Below are 16,654 nucleotides of genomic sequence, written 5' to 3'. Positions count from 1 at the left end.
GCATGGTGCTATGACAGTCAAGTGAATGTTATATAAGAGAGTTAGAAGCTTTCAGAGGAGATCAGCAATTTCACCTGATGAATAGCAGGCAAAGTAAGACTGAGATTACCATTGAAGAGCATGGAGTGTACAGTAGTCTGCCAAGACTCAGCAAAAGGAACATTGAAGGAATAGACAACAAGATCAGCTTGATTGTGGCTAAACAAGACAATATTCTGTTTCAGCGTTAGGATGATTGAATAATTGATGATGTGTAGAATTCAGATATCCCAACAACATTGGCCATAAATGATGAAAGATGTGGTTGATATCAGTGCTCAGCTAACCCTTTAAGACCTGGACACAGGCTGCTGATGTAAATCTGGTCATTTTATGGCAGTACCCTCTACACATCTGAGACTGCCACTGCAGTGGGTTCATAGGGTTTATCCAAGATCTCATCTAGATTCCAAGAGTAGTCTAATGTTAGGTTTGGGAATTTAATGTTGTATACTGCAGCTAATTGCTGTCCTAGTTGCAATACGTACAATTGGTATTAGAAGTTGATAGAAAAATTGGCTGTATTTTGTAAAACTGGATGGAGAAACTGGCTTGTCTTGCAAATAAATATGATATAAATACTGTACAGAAATGGTTTATAGCTCTGGAATTATAATTGCTTAAAAGTTGGACTAGCAGATCTGAATGTTTTTGTATATTGTAATTGTATTAAAAAAACATCCATGAATGAAAAAATTAGTCATATTTTCACAGAATTTTTATAAAATATTTCATGAAACATGCAAGTCACAGCTATCTTTAGATATATCTATTAGCATGCTAAAAGCTGTATTTTTCTGTTTCAGATTGAAATTAAAGGTGTGATCCAACCATCATCATCCTTACTGAAAATTGAAGATCGATTTTAGTAATTTCCTTGCCACAACATCTACAAAAGAAGAGGATGTTTTGTTATTCAAATGATTTTTGGGAGTATAGCAGTACAGTATATATTAGTTACACAAAAATAATTTAAACTGAACTTGACTTTCTGGCTTTCTAGAAGTTTAACATATACTCATGGTGTAGATGAGGCTAAATGTTTGCAACCTAGTAATCATTAAGGGTTGTATTTTTCTTTTTTTATTGCCAATTTTCATAGGTGTATTTCTTTGTTATGAGGATGAATGTTTGTATTTTAGGAGTTTTTAACTGTTTTTTCTATACCTGACTTCATCATACTCCTGAATTATTTGCATGGCTCGTGAACTTAATTGTCACTTGAGCTATAAATTGACTGATTGGTTTATCTCTCCTCTAGCATGCAATTATTATTATTGTATACAGTAGTTTAACCAGACTACAGAGCCATTTGTCTAGAAACTGGCAAAATACTTTTATAGTACAGTATTTACTAGGTCTGGTCCTTGCTCACTTGAATTTGTTGGTCATTAGGTTTAGCAGTACTTATAATGTCTGCTTTTTTACATGAATTGTATATGTATGCATTTATTTGATATACAGTATAATGAAATGAGGACACCTCCTTAGAACAGATGACCATCTAGCTACCTGACAATCCTCTCAGTGGCCTCCCTAACCTGTCAAAGGAGCATCAGTGTGTTTTAACTCCTTGCATGGTGGAGCAAGTCAAAAAGTCTTGTTTGGATAGAGCATCCTTCCAGGTCCAGCTGGAATATCTTCCCACCCACCTGTTTTTGCATGTAGAGAAGATTGCAAAGCCATACTGTATTCAGGTATTTGAGAGTCAGTCTCGGATTGTGTCCTTGAGTTTCATTTTAAGGATTAGGTCCACCACAGGTTCTGTAACAGACCCAGGATCTGTTCTAACTGTCCTGGGAACACCATAGACTAGATCTTTCCTTATTCTGGCCGAAGTCTGGCTAGGAAGAGACCACCAGTCTAGCTTTCATTCAGTTTGAAAATGTTCCCCCAAGACTGTATCTTCACTACCCTTTACAAATGACCTGATGAATATGAGTGCATTCATGAGTACTATGACCTCCCAGGGAATCCAGATACTGCACTAAATGAATTTTAATAGCTTGGAGACTCATTGCCCTTACAGTATATGTAAAATCCCAACACAGAGATTGCACTTTGATACTGTGACTGTGAATACGTTTGGCTGTTAGTGTTTACCAAAGGTGGATTATGATGGCCTCCCTGGGAAATCAGATACTTTACTAGATGGATTCTTGTAGCTTGAAGAAAAAACCCAGTCAGGCGAAACAATCAGAGATTCCACTTTGATACCTACAGACTTCGTGCATGGGATGTTAATGCATCTCGGGGTGACATTACTAAAAAAATAGGAGGATCAGTGTTGGATATAGTTTATATTCAAAATTTGTATTAAGTGTTGAACTTATTAACAGCATTGTTTAAGGAACAGTAGTCTTGGTAAGCTAACAAATAATTATTATAATATTGTCATGGTAAATCCATCTGGTGTAAGACTGACATGAAACTCAGGATAGTGCTTGAAACCAAGTACTAATTTTACTATTGGAGGACTGCAGACTAATTTGCAGCTTGGCTAGCTTGTTGACTGCTATTCATGTGACCTGTAGTTTATTAGTAAATCATTTTCTGATCATCCCAAAATTGATGTAGAGATGAGGTCTTAAGCTTCAGAAAGCTTATTCATGCAATTCAAAAGGCATATGGTAAAGCACATTGATTTGAGCTCTGGTTTTTATAAGTTTAATAGTTATCTTACAAATTTCTTTCAATTTCTTGTAGGACTTTGACTACCTACAATAAATGGAATTGTGCACTTTGATCTATTCATCATTTATCTAGAGTCTTTCTCATGGAGATATCTTAATTCAGGAATAATAATGATAATTGTGTGCATTCTTTGTAGAGTGTGAGATGGGTACTGAATGAAAATGTGGATGTTTGAACAAACTTGGGTAAAAAATATTGAAAAACACCTCAAAAGTTTCTTGTGGTCATCGAAATATGGTCAATATAATGAGCCTGAAAGTTTTGTTCAGTGGTGAGGTGTATGAATTTTGATGAATAGGTCCCAGAACTAAACACATTATGTCATAAGTATGAGACAGTGTTTTACATATACTGTCATCTTTGTCCCTCTTTGATTTTAGAAAAATCATTAATTTTCATATCTTAAGGTTAATGTACTTCAGATTTATAAATGGGATCTATTTGTTGATATTCATGTTATTTTTTTGTATGGTATCATACCTTACTGCAGCTGTGGCCAAAGTTGAGTGTTTGGTCAGAGTTAGGATAGTGATTGCTTTTATTGTTGTAAACTTTATTAGATATTTTGAAATCAGAGTTAAGTGTAACCGGGTATTGATTTAGTATACTGAACAGAGATGAATTTGCATAAACTATATTACAGTGTGCAAAGGCACGAATTTGTTTATTAAGAAATCCAGACTTCTTTTCTGATTTCATTTTTTATCACAGCTGTCTTTTAGAAATTCTAACCTTAACCACCAAGTTTGCTTTCCAAAACAGATTTTGTTCATGTGAGAATCATGCATCATGAATATTCACTTTGTTATAATGGATATTAATTTAGATAATCTGTTCTGCAGTAATGTAATGCCTATAGATTATTTAACATTTTTATCATAAATGATGGGTTTTTATGCTAATATTTATATTATGAGAGAAATTCCACAACTTTGCTGCAGTGACAAGACATGTACTGTAGATATTGACAGCTACAATGCAAAGATATCACTTACAACTTGCACCTCCATAATATGCCATTCTTTTGAGGTTACGTATTTGTTAGCCAAATTTTTATAAATACTTGTAACTCGGAAGTATGTTGATATGATACAGATTTGTTTATAGAACCTTGATGTGTAAGAGTATTGAGTGGAAGTCATATCAAATTACTTTATCCTAATTGGCCACCCCTGCAGTTTGGTACAGCTTAAAATCCAATACACATTACTTAGAAAATATTTGTAATTAGGCATCATATTGTGTTATGAATATTGTAAAAGAGAACTGTGCATTTAGACTTACTTAGTTATCAAACATTTTATTTTGACATAAGTCTGGTGAGGTTTATTATAAGTACAATTTTTGGTAATTTCTCTAAATTTGGCGAGGAATCTTCATCTCAAAGACTAGAAGTGCTATAAAGCAGGTGGAATTCTGTAGGTTTTCACATTATATAATAAATAACTGAAAAACATATGATGACAGCAGCTTCACTACAGTATTAAGATTTACCATTTGATGATATGCAGTGGACTCATTATTAATTTGTTAAAAATGATAAGTAAATACTTTTACCGTTATGTAATTTTGAGATGATTATTATTTTGTGGATGTTGCTGGTAAATTAGGTAACTGAACCTCCATTTTGTATGAGCTATGATTTTCTAAATTCAAAGTTAAGAATTTTCAGTACTAGAAAGAGTGCCAAGTGAAAGATTGACCTAAAAATATTTTCACAGAGCATAATAGCCATAATAAAACCTTTGATATGAAAGATTTTAAGTAAAAAATAAAATGTATTGCATTCCACTGCATGTACTTTTAGCCAGGTTCAAGCTTTATTCTTCTTGTAGGTTGATCAAAGTTTCTAGATAATGGAAGCAAGTTACAAGTTAAGAATACTAGAAGGCTTAGAAATTTTATGAATTATATTTAACTTCTTTGCTGGAAGGTTGTGTGAGATGAGAGGATTTTAAAGTGTAATGTTGCAGAAATATAGGTATTGTTTGATACAAGAGGCTTTTAGAGTGTAATGTTGCAGAAGTATGGGTAGTGTATATAGCTTTTGGATGTTTCTTTGAATTGATAGAAAAGATTACAGTAGGGTAGATAAAATGAGGATGTGGGCACGGAGGAGCTTCAGAGATGAATTTGATTAGACATTTTAGTATATCAGTTTATTCAAATGGTATAACTTTTTAGATTGTTAGCTATGATGATTTAGAAAGTCCTTTTGTTTTACATTTATTAAACATAGTTTGAGACTTATGTCAAAATGAAATGCTTATTGTAATCTTTGATAGTGTTATTGTGTATGATTTAAAAGTGAAGTTCTCTTACAGATGTAGTTTTGTAACTAAAATGGAAAGACAAATAAAGGGGCTTGTCTCCCACCTCCTACTCCGGGGCTGGCAGTGAAGACACCAAGTTGGTTGGTTAGTGCATGTGGCCTGTCCTGTACTGCTATCAAGAGATCTAATATGGATGCACAAGGTTCCCAGAGTAACTCTTGTGAGAGGTATGGAGTTGTGCAGGTCTTTTTTCTTTGTGGATAATCAATGTGGTACTCTGCTCTTTTTGATGGTTTACCAGAAGCATTTTGTCACTTTGACAATTCCAACTTGGTAAAGGTTTACTGAATTATGTAACTAGAAAATTTTGATAATTATTCTGGTGTTGATTGCAGTTAGAGACCGTGGTGTTGCCAGAAACTCTTTACATGTTGGTGGAGTTTATTTTGTAAAGCTGAGAAGATTTTTAAAGGAATTTAATATGCATTTCAAGCTAAGATAATGATGAATGTTGAGGGTCTTAAAAGAAGAATCTGAGTTTGAATTGTAATCTAAGGAGCTAAATCCAAATTATTAAATTTCCACTAAGATAAATTAGACTAAAGTTTTCCGTGAAATTTTGACTTTTGATAAAGTAACGACTGAAAATTATGTTTTAAAAAGTCCTTCATTTCTCAAAACCATCTTTAGTGCTATAGCGTCATAATTCCCTTCAAGAACTTAATAGACATTAATGGTAAAATTTGCTCTTGACTAATGTTATGACGAACATAAAACTACCCAAAATGCATCGTTTTAAAAGACCAGTATTTGATTAACTATGCAGTAGAACTGAAAGTATTCCTTTTTATGATGTGTGTTGTAAAGGCAGTTTATTTTTGTTGTGCTTCTCAACTCCCATAATGTGGTGTATAATATAGACTTTTAAGTACAGTTCTTATTGAAGCAATATCTTCAAAAGCAAAAGTATTGGTTTTTAGATTGTTCCCGAGGGTTTGAGAGTAAGAAAACATAAACAGAAGGTCTATTAGTGACTGATTCAGCTATTATGAATGCATTTTAAATTTGGTCATCATTGTCAAACAAACATATTTAATTTTGACTGAATGAAGTGATTAAAGGAAAGGAATCTCCATATTTTCCATGCTGATGCTTCTGTTCTTTAATTTGCTCTGAAAGTGAAGTCTTAAAGAGTCTGTTTTATTGGATTTGACAATTCAGGAATGTAGTACAGTATTGGTTTAAATGGGTGCATAGTAATTGGCAGTCTATTTAAATTCTTATATCTGCAGGAGCATAGTAAAGCAACATGAATGTGAATATGAAAATCATTTACTCCAGGCCTTTTTTAATTTACTGTAGTACCAAGTCCTATGAATGGTCTGGGAAGGTTTTTGAGTACAGTTGTGTTGAATTTAGGCTTTTTAAAACTTTCTAGAAAGGAAACCAGTATCACACTATATATGTCCAAGGCTTTCATGCATATATTGTCTCCTGATATGTATAATCAAGCAAAGAAAAGTTAATATGCAATATGTTGCATCATTTCATCAGTAATTGATATGGCAACTTTACTCTATCTTTTATTATATTATTATAAACACATTTATTATTTCCTGCTGTTGTTTAACAAGATTGAGCAAATGGCAAACATGAGTTAAAATGTAATGGTGATTATAGCTTCAGAAAACTGTATACAATTGTCATTTAGTTCATACATATACTGTACTAGTTTGGATACGGAATAATTTTGGATATCAATGTTTTGTGTGGAAGCTCTTTTCAAATTGCAAACATTCTTATCCCACTAATTATTGGGGATATGTGTCACTTTTGTTAGAGGTCTGATGAATTAGGTGGTGTTGTCACGAATAGTATGAAGTTGAATTCATGTCATGTGCATGATTCCTGAGGCTTTGTTGTAGGTAGATTCATTTTTATTGGTCAGCTTAAGTAAAGGTGCCGGTTCAGGATTATTATTGAAGTTCGATGTTCAGGCAGTTGATTATTGTATTATTTTAGTGCAACATGGATCTTTGGATTGCTACGGCCTGTTTGCTCTAGTTTTACCTGTCTGTCTCTGTACATGAGAAGTAGATTAACAAAAATATGTAACTTGCTGAAAAATCTTTCTCACACTGTTTTTGTGTTGATATATCAGCATTATATAAAACAGCTGTTGTATCCATACTATATTACTGATGCAAAAAAAATTATCAACATCGGAATCAACTTGACTCTTATCCACCCAGTGAAGACATAGGTCTTGTTCTGAATTTTTAAATCGCGGTGTTGAAGCATGAACCACATTCTCCTTGCATCGGCAACCTTAACTATGGTGAAGTGCTATAAAAATTCAAGAAAGTGAGTCTCATACCACATGACTTTTATCAAGGTTACATTTTCCATAAATAATCCCATGTCGCCTCAAGTCAGTTCAGCAAGTCTTTTAACAAGTCACCGGACTCCTCTTGTGTGAAAATTACCAGTGAAATTAGAACAAATAATTTACAACAGTCACATCATGATCATTATAAGTCTTCTGAGATTGACTGTGCAGTAGAAACTTCTACCTTTCTACATCTAAAACTTTTGCATCTTCAGTGATTCGTGCTTCTTCTCCCAAAAAATCAGCTGTATATGCTCCTGCTGTTGCATCAAAACCTTGAGCACATGAGTTGTCTGAAAATGAAGTAATTCTTGGCTCCCTCTGCAAAACATACATATGCTTTTTTAAGACCTAAGGAAAATGAAAAGGCCACTACACCCAAGATGAAACAGATGACGTGGTCTCAATTTCCTCAGAGAAATCAACTTCAAACTCCAAAGCTCTGAAATGACAACAACATTTTTCAGTTGACAAGGACAGTTTTTGCATAGAGAGGGGAAAAAGGGAGCACATCCAGTATCTCCCAAAGGTAATAATATTCTGATAAAAAATGCTTGCTTTATTCTTGATGAGGACTGCCTCCAGAATGATATAGTCATAAATGAGTTACTCTTTATCAAGAAATCAAAATAATCTGAGCTGAGGTCATTCACATTCTCCAATCAGACAGATAGATATAGATAAAATTAGTAGTCCAGCACTTCCAGAGAGACTCTGTATCTCTTTATCAGATCGTAAATTATCTGAAGTGAAAATAGATAGAACTTCCCAGTCAAAGGATGAGACTGGGGAGTCAAATTTACATCACCAGTAATGACAAACATTTTGCAATGAAACTTGAGAGGTCTCAGATATCAAGCTGAGAAACTTAAGGTACTCTTACAGAATTACAATCCTAGCATTATATGCCAGTGAGAAACAAAATTAGATAACATCTATGATCAAGAACTAAGTTATGCGTTCTTTCACTCTGCGCCACTCGCCAGTGAAAGAAGTACAAGAGGAGTTAGGATAATTATAAAAATATTTGTAACACAAGCCAGTCCTACTTGGTCAGCTTCCACCTCCTTTATTCTTGATAGGAGACTAAAATGCCCACAACACACTTTGGGGTGAAACTTTCCCAGATAAAAGGGACAGAACTAAAGAAAGCCTCATTTATTCTAAGTATCTTGATGAATGATGGTTCCCAGACCTATTACAGTACAGTATAGTGTCGTACTTAACACATCATCTGTTATTGAACTGAGTATTTGCTCTCCATATATTTTTCCTTGACAATATATGGTTGGTAAATGACCTTCTCCAAGGTAGTGATCACTGACCACTTCACTGAAAATCAACAGCCAGCTCTCCAGAATTGTCTACTCTTTAAGTGAAGGATAAAAAAAGCTGATTGGGAAAAAGTCACTCAAGGTATTAAAATGGATTGTAAATTTGTATCCTTTGAAAATCATATTGAGGCATACAATTACAGTGCTTGTAAAAAGTATAAGTAGTGCTAAGAATGGAATAACTGAAACGGGGTAAATCAGGGAGACGAGTGGTTCCATGTTAGGACAAGAAATGCATGTCATTGAAGAGAGAGCCCAGAAATCCCAACAGAAAATATAAAAAAGTGGCTTTTGATTTGCAAAATTAATTACAAGCAAGCCCAGACAAAATGATGCTGCTATGAAAATGCCTCGTGATATTTCTGGAATAAATTTTAAAAGAGTTCCCAAAGCTTGATATGGAAAAAGATCAGGAAACTGAGCAGTATGTTCCTTCACCTCTGCCTTCCTTGAAAATAAATACAGCACTGCTAATTACAGACCCTGATAATGTTGCTATTAAGTTTGGGAACATTTTCAGATATTTCAAAACCAAAGCACTATTGACCAAACTTAAAGCTGCTTAGGTAGAAATTCGGTTATTGCTTCATAATAAATCAGAGGAACAGAATTCCACTTTAACAACGAGAGAAATACAGCATACTTTATCTTTAACTGAAGAAACAGCCACAGGAGAAGATAACATCTGTACTATAAAGCATTATAAAGCACCTACCTGAAAATACTAAGGCATTTCTGCTGTAGATTTTCAACAAAATCTGAGAGACTCAAGCTCTCCTCAATAGCAGGAAAATTGCTTAATCATTCCAGTTTGTAAGCCAGAAAAGGATAGTCTCCAGCCAACATCCCAAACAAGCTGCATTTGTAAATTAAGGGAAAAAAATTGTTAACTCTTCTGATGTGGTTTACTATTGGAGTAGTCTTTAATATGGAGAGGGCATATGACATCACATGGGGGCTTGGAATCATACAACTGCTGCTTGTAGTAAATATGGATTTATTTCCTTGTCGTGTGAAACCCCTAAACCCTTCTGAACTCTGGTCTGCAATATATTTTATTTCTTGAGCCTTGCAATTCATCCTGGATTCAGTTTTCTGTTGTTTGAGTTCTCTTTTGCTTTACCTTGAGAATGACCGAAGTCTGCTTGAAAGTACAGGAAATGAGAGTGCCTTTACTTATTCACTGTTGGTCTGAAATATTTTTGGATACTATATGTATGTTACACAGATCAATCTTGGTATAGTTTTGAATATTGTTCCCAGTTTTGGAAGCTCTCCAGTTATTACTTCCTCAGATGAGGTTGATTCAGAAAGTTCCCATCTCATCAGTAAGCCTATTCTTCCTTGCATTTTGATTGTTAGATTACTTCTCTGTGACCTGTGTGTTGATGAAATATAGTACAGTATATATTGTACGTTGAGGATTACAGTACTTCCATGTTTTCTCCATTATGGAGAATTTACTTCTTTTTTGCCTTTCTTTGGTAAACCTAGTGTATGTTTTTCCTGGAAGAACTAACTTCTTTCATACATTTTTTAGGTTTTTTTTACATGTTTCACATATAAAGGGCAGCACCTATCCCTTTCATGTTCTTGCTGGTTGTATTATTAAATTTGTTGTTAATTTTCAGTCTGCATACCTCTTGCTCATTTTCTTATATTGTAAGGAGTTTCTTCATGTCTTTAATCATACTTACAAGCAGATTACTTAATCAGAATCTTGATAATTGTGATAGGAAGTTTTTTTTTGCCACTACACTTGGCTAATGCATAATTCTTGATTCATTGCATTGTAGTTATTTTATCAACATTGCTTGATAATCAGGCTGTAAATTTTATAATCTTAAGATTCATTCTGAAAGGTTCTGATATCCATTCTGGAATTATTTCCACATTTTTTTGAAGAGTTCCTTTTTGCTGTATCTTAATACTATATTTTCCAGAAGTTAGCTTGAAAGAGGGTGGCTGTAAATTTTAGATTTTTCATTTACAGTACTTCTGTGAAAAGTTCCTGGGAATTTATGCTGGATATGTCCTCATGTACATCTTATTCTTGTTTTTTGTGGGAAGCTCTCCATTACATTTTTACTTTGAATCTTCTTTCCAGCATGATTTTATTACATTTTAAGTGTAAGATTTCCTCTGTATTCCTGTCTTACAATTGAATAGATAGATTTGCATATTAATGTACTGCCTTGAAACATATGTCCAGATGGTGTCCCTTGTTTTGTGGTTGTGTGATTCTCTTTGGGCTTCCCATTAGTAGGTTCGTTGTGAAAAAGGTACATGAAATGTTGCCAGAGTTGATCAGTTCTTTCTCTTTACTCTTCTTGCGCAGCACCAGAGACATTTCCTTACCATTACTAGAAAACTGAACTAGTCTTCTTGGCAATTTTAGAAATTTTGATGCTCATAAGCTTAAGAATTATGGAATATTTGGTACAGCAGGTTCTAGGGTCTCTGATGCCATAAGTATGAGAGGCTGTAATGCTATTTTGAAGCACACTCCTTTGCCTTAGTTGTGTGCTGTATTTGTCAAGTTGTTTATTTATAATAAACAGAATTCATCCTTTTGTCTATCTGGATTTATATGTTGTTTGCACGTTCATCTTGTTCTTTGCCTCTCTAGGCTGTATATTTCTTTTATAAATACTGTATGTGGAATATTGTTAGTAAGTGATGACTTCTCTGCCATGTTCCACATAAATTTTGTACATTTAGAGAAGAAAAATTTTTGTCTTGTTCCTCATTCCTTGACATCCTTTAATGTGTCTATAAAAGGTGTTATTGCTTAAGGAAAGAACTTCATTCCCTTTCCAATGATTTGTTCAAAGTTTTTTGTGGTTTAGTTGTACAGTACTTCTCTCCATGTCTCAGTGTTCTTGGCAAAAATATTTGAATTTCTGTTAAGATGTGGCAAAGTCCTGACTGTTTCACATTGGACTTCTCTGTAAGTCATTTAAATTGTGTTTGTATCTGATATATCTTTGTCAAGCTTTTACTTGGATGAATTTAATGGTTCAGCAAACCATTCTGATCTTTATTTCCTTTAGTCTTTGAACTAAAAATCCTCACATTGTTCATACTTGCCAAAAGTATACGGACTCATATTGAGATTAAGTACAAAGCTGTAATCATTGGTTCTCCTCTGTTTGATAATCATTAGACTTGAGGTCCACACAATTTCGCTCATTATTTGCTGTCTCTAAGTAGTAAGGAAAACAATTATTGCAAAGCATTTTAAAATACAGTTTCCACTATCTAATTCAAGGAGAATTTGCTTCTTTCTCCCCCTTTTTATTTTTGATGAAAGACATCCTTTTTGAAGGGAGAACTGACCTCTTTCATCTTTTGTAGGGAGAACTTACTGCCTTTAATTCGTATTTTTTGTTTGTTGCAAGACAGTGTCTGTCCCCCCACTATTTTTTTTTAAGTGGCATGTAGCTTTTTCATGGTTTTATATTGTAAGTGGCTCTAATTTTTACTCTGCATTTTTACCATACAGTCTCTTTTCGTATTCACGATCATAAGAAAGTTGTTGGTTTTCCCTGAGTTTTTTGTGTACTTAGTCATTTTTACACCAGAGTTAACATACTCAAATTCTTTATATGGTGTAGCAAACCATTCTGATCATTTTGTTTAGTCTTTGAACAATTGGCAAAAATCCCCACAGTGTTCATGCTTGCCAAAAATATATGGACTCATAATTAGATCAACTACAGAGCTGTAGTCCTTAGTCCTTCTCTGTTGTACTGTACTGTATTCACCGTTAGACTTTAGGTTTACACGACTTTTATTATTTGCAGTCTCTCAATGGTAAGGAAAACCCTTATTACAATGCACTGTATTTCAAAATACAGTAACCATTACAGTATCTAATTCAAGGGGAATATGCTTCTTTCTCCCCCTCCCCCCCCTTATTTTTAATGTAAGACTTCCTGCCTGCTTTTGTAGGGAGAACTGCCTTCTTGCCTGTTTTTTAGGGAGAACTTAAAACCTTTACTTCATGTTTTACATTTCTTGTAAGGTAGTGCCTGTCCATTTGTATTTTTTCCTTAATGGCACATAGCTCTTCAGGCTCTAGAAATGTAAGGAGCTCGAATTTTTACTCTTCATTTTCATCATACAATCTCTTTTCTTATTTCCAATCACAATGAAGTTGTCAGTTTTCCTTGAGTTCTCTGTGTACATGGTCATTTTTACAATAGGGATAATACTCTCAAGTTATTGATAATTTTGCAAGGTGGTACTGTGTCTACTTTTGATACAACACTTGGCCAATGCATGATTCTTGATTTTTTAAATTGTATTTGTACTGAATTTTAAACCACTTGGGTTTGGTTAGTATATGAGGTTCAGCAGGATTGTGTTCTTTGAGTTTTGAAAAGCTAATTGCATCTGTGTTAGTTTTTACTTCAGGGACTCTTGTATTGCACTGCATGCTGTAAGTTTAAAATACTTGATAGTGGTTTATAATTTTTTAGTCTTTCATTAAAAACAACCAGAGAGTAAAGATAATAGCCATTTGCTCAGTGACCACAGTTTCATTAACGAAATATGTCAAAATGTTTACTCTTGGTTCACAGAGCAAGCAGGTGATAACTGTATGTGTATTGATGGTTTAAGTTAATGCCGTTGGGTAGTTAGGTAGTTAATTGCCATCATAAAGGAAATATTTGGCTGCTGCTTTAAGGTATCTAAGATCAACAAAACAACATTAGTACAACTTTTTGGCTTTTCCTTTGGAAGTATGCTGCTTGGGCTAAATAGTCTCTGTAAGGAAAAGCTGTCACCATATTAATTGGGATGAGGCAAGAGGTGTCAAAATAATGCCCTGCATTGATGATGTTAACTTGTTAACTTCTTTTCTTCTTTGCTTATGTAAGAGACATAGTGGATGGACTGCCTTGGACATATATGTGACCTTACTGTGTACTGCTTTTTAGAGATCTTTGATTTGCTTGATTTAACAAAATGTATTTGTAATGAGGATTCCTGTCCATTTGGTGATTTGGGACTTAAATAAATAGAAAATGTCTGAACATTCATGATATTTATATTCACATTTTTGGTGTTTTCTGGGTTATTTTTAACTTTCATTGGCAGTTTATCTCTGACGTTTTGCTCATTGGTAAACTGGAAAGGTAAATATAGTGTAGTTTTAGTACTGCACTATATTTTTTGAGAGTTTAAGTGCCCATTCACTGCACCTACAGTTGCTCTGATGAAAATAGATTGCAAGTTTGTTACTACACAACTCATGCCAGTGTTTGCTTCATTCTTGAAGTTAAGTCTGATATAGCAGGCACCTTGCAACTTCATATTTAGTACTTATGACAGAACAGATGAGATTGCTTGGAAAATGAGATATTTCCTGATCAAACAGATTAGCCATAAATTAAATGTTTGTGTGGCAGTGATGGCCATATTCAGAAAGCATTCATGATTTGTGAACTTGTTACCTTTACTATAGACTCATTCTTTTTATGAAAGTATCATTACTCTCAGAGCAGTGGGAAGATCTATTGCCATTATATTTACCTTTGAAGGTTTGCATCAGTAACCTTTGGGCTTGAAGTCTGGCTTATGCAGTGGATTTAAAGGTGTTAAGATAAACAATGAAACTAATTTGCCTCGGAGCATATTACAAGAAGGCAACTTTTCAGTTCTGTAGCAAGGAAGGTCTAAGACTGATCTAATAAACAAGGCTGAACTGGTAATTTTATGCGAGTCAGTGTTAATCAAGACAGTTTTGCATATGAAGGTCAATAAGTTCATGAGGGTAATTATGATGGAGGTGGTGCCAAAGATTGTGCTGTGTATGGTGAGTGAAGGATTGTTTAAAAATGTGATTGCAGTTACTCTATCAAGAGTCAGTATTTTGCTGGGCAGCTTTAATGTAAGAGTCAGTATTTTGCTGGGCAGCTTTAATGTAAAGTCTGCTTATTGGAACTAGAAATTTGTCTTTGGCTTAGAAAGCAATGGAGGTTCAGGACTTCTTTATAGCCTTTCACCTTTCAACATTATCTTATTTTGTGGCATTTTAAATTCCATTAAGAATCAAAACTTGGTCAAAAATGAATTTTACCAATGTGTGAATTTTCACTAGCACCACATGCTCATTAGGCTGAAACCAACTCTAGATTATCAATGTCTTTTAGATGCATTGTTCAGTTAACAGAACCAACCAGGGATGCTTCTGGCAACCCAGCATTCAGTTGCCAAGTACCACATTATTGTCTGCATTGAGAGAAGAGCAGTACAACTCCATACCTTTCACAGAAGTTACTCTTGATCCTTCGTGCTCTTTATCATGGTCTTTGGTAGTAAGAAAGGCGGGCAGGTTCATTAGCACTAAATCAGCCCAGTTTTCACTGCCAGCCCCTTTTTGGGGGGGGACACTAAGTTTTGTGTATATTTTAATAAAATAAAAAAATTTATTTTAAAATTCCTTTTTGGTTCTTTGAAAAAATAGACTGCTGAAACAATGTATACTTTATGAAGAATAAAAGTTGGTGTTGGAGTTTATTTTATTTTTCATTTTTTGTTGTACAGGCAATTCTACAAAACCTTTTTTAATTTTCCTTTCATTTGTGTTGTACAAGAAACTTATACAAATAATTTTTTTTGTACAGACATTATCTAAAATTTAACCTGGTTGATTTTTGTTAATTTTTTTCGTACAGTAATATAGCACAGTGGACAGTAGCTGCAAATTAACCGATGTTTACAATTTATGTGACGAGCCTTAGAACACCACTTCATAGAATACAGTAGCTATGTGAAAAATAAATTAGCAAATAAAAATTCTGTATTTAACAAACAAATACCACTTGAGTAATAGCTCCAACAAATGCCACCAGAGCACTAAAAGCACATGCAAATTATATAGGTACAGTAACAGTCTTAGATGTTACCAATATAATTTGCATTTGTTGTTGCACATCCTCTTACAAGCAGTGTGTACGTGCACCACATTGCTGTGATATACTGGGAAAAAAAGCCCCTGCAAAATCTTTCAAGCAGTGTGTACGTGCACCACATTGCTGTGATATACTGGGAAAAAAAGCTCCTGCAAAATCTTTCTAGCAGTGTGTACGTGCACCACATTGCTGTGATATACTGGGAAAAAAAGCCCCTGCAAAATCTTTCAAGCAGTGTGTACGTGCACCACATTGCTGTGATATACTGGGAAAAAAAGCCCCTGCAAAATCTTTCAAGCAGTGTGTACGTGCACCACATTGCTGTGATATACTGGGAAAAAAAAGCCCCTGCAAAATCTTTCAAACCAAGAAGTATTTTACTTTTAGGCCAAAGTTATCAAAAAATTTTTCACTTGTAAGTCAAGAATCTATTAGGCTCTGATATGTTTAAGTTCTGCTGTACAGTACTGTAAACTAACATGATAAAACATCCCACACACTTGGGGAAAGACCAGGTGATTATGCAGTTGACAGCAGCTGTTCAAGTGATGCAAATAAATTAAGAGTTTAGTTGCATTTGTCTAAAATGCATTAATTTACTTGTATTTTACTTTCAAGTATTTAGCAACACCTTTCCTAGTCTACTCCAGTAAAGTAGGATAAATGTGTACAGTATTGCATGGTACAAACCAGCTGCAAAAACTATAAAATATAAACCACAGCCATACAGAGCTTAAGTTGGTTACAATCAGACCTTAGGGCGAATATGCCATTTTTTTTTTTACAGCATTGATTTTTTTCTTTTCAGAACATGGAGTTGAAAAATGCTTTGGTAAACTGCTCGAATGATTAAAATGGTGCTAACTTGAACCTTCTTTCCATTGAAATATAATACCCGAGATTGTGAGAATTAAACAGTCTCAAGATTTGATTAAATGGTCTGAAATGAATGTTGGAATTTAAAAAAAAAAACAAAATGATAATGCACAGTATCTTGGTCCC

The sequence above is a fragment of the Macrobrachium rosenbergii genome, chromosome 16 (genome assembly GCF_040412425.1).
Source record: "Macrobrachium rosenbergii isolate ZJJX-2024 chromosome 16, ASM4041242v1, whole genome shotgun sequence".
Lineage (NCBI taxonomy): Eukaryota > Metazoa > Arthropoda > Malacostraca > Decapoda > Palaemonidae > Macrobrachium > Macrobrachium rosenbergii.
This window is presented reverse-complemented; position numbering follows the sequence as displayed.